The following is a 1,064-nucleotide window of genomic DNA, read 5'->3' on the forward strand; positions in this document are numbered from 1 at the left end:
ATTAAATGTGCTTGGTTGTGTATATGTATATCTACAGTACACTTCTGTTAAAATTTAATTGCAGAAATGTGCCTAAAATTCAGTGTTTTCAATGACCTAGTGTTAGGAAATTTTGTGTGCAGCCCAAGTACTGTGAAATATGTACTCGAATGTACTCACTGTGTTAATTTCACTTAAGATGGGTTTGTGCTTCTCAAGGAAGTATTGGCATTCATTCCATTTCTCCTTAATAGATTTTATCACTTTCACAATCCCCCTCCCTATATTCATCATTCTCATTGGGATGCTCTTCAACATGCATATTATGCTGGTCACTCTGAAGTGGTGCATGTTCTTCCAACATGAGGTGCAACATATGACCCTGAGCCAAATCCTCTCTTGGTACATCTCAGCATCCACAGCTGTAATTTTGAAAATGACACGAGTTTCTTTCCTCCCTGTGCTTCAAGTTTAGTGACACATTTGGCCACCTAGTTTCCACCAGGTCAGCTTTAAAGTATCATACAAGACATCTTCACAAAGTGGGTCTTTGAGGTTTGGCAGTGCAAGACATTGAAATATTTTCTTCAGAGCTTTATCAGAGTTAAGGCTGTTTTTTCAGTGACATTAAAGTACCTAGTGAACAGCAATTTTGTGTGCAGATTCTTGAAACTGGAGATTTGTTGCTGGACCATGGGCTTCAGAATAGGTGTCCTGTTGGAGAAGTAGTTGTTGATCATGATGAAGTCATAGTTCAGTGTTACTCAGTGTTCATATCATTCAGCAAAGCTGGAGGGTGTTGCTTGCTCAGAGTGTGTGAGAACAAGAAACCGTTCACACAGAAGGATAGAATCTGGTATTGAGTTCACACATCAGGAAGCCATTTAAAGTACAATTATCTTGTGACCAATTATTTCCAATTGGTCCTGCTCATGTTACACATGCCTTGTTCACATTCTGTTCCTTGATTTCACAAAGACGCTGGGATTGACAGATGAGTAGTGGCTTCATTTTCAGATAGCACTTGCTTTTTCTCACAGTTCCATGCTCAATCTGTCTTTTATGGGCATTGGCCACAATAGTGC

At 39.5% G+C, this 1,064-nt stretch overlaps 1 pseudogene; it reads right to left on the reverse strand.

Annotated features, from left to right (window-relative positions):
- The window catches only part of LOC101587196, a 31,158-nt pseudogene extending 30,439 nt beyond the window's left edge, over positions 1-719 (reverse strand).
- Positions 720-1,064: the final 345 nt, after the last annotated feature.

Source organism: Octodon degus, unplaced genomic scaffold (assembly GCF_000260255.1).
Source record: "Octodon degus isolate 3935 unplaced genomic scaffold, OctDeg1.0 scaffold00465, whole genome shotgun sequence".
Lineage (NCBI taxonomy): Eukaryota > Metazoa > Chordata > Mammalia > Rodentia > Octodontidae > Octodon > Octodon degus.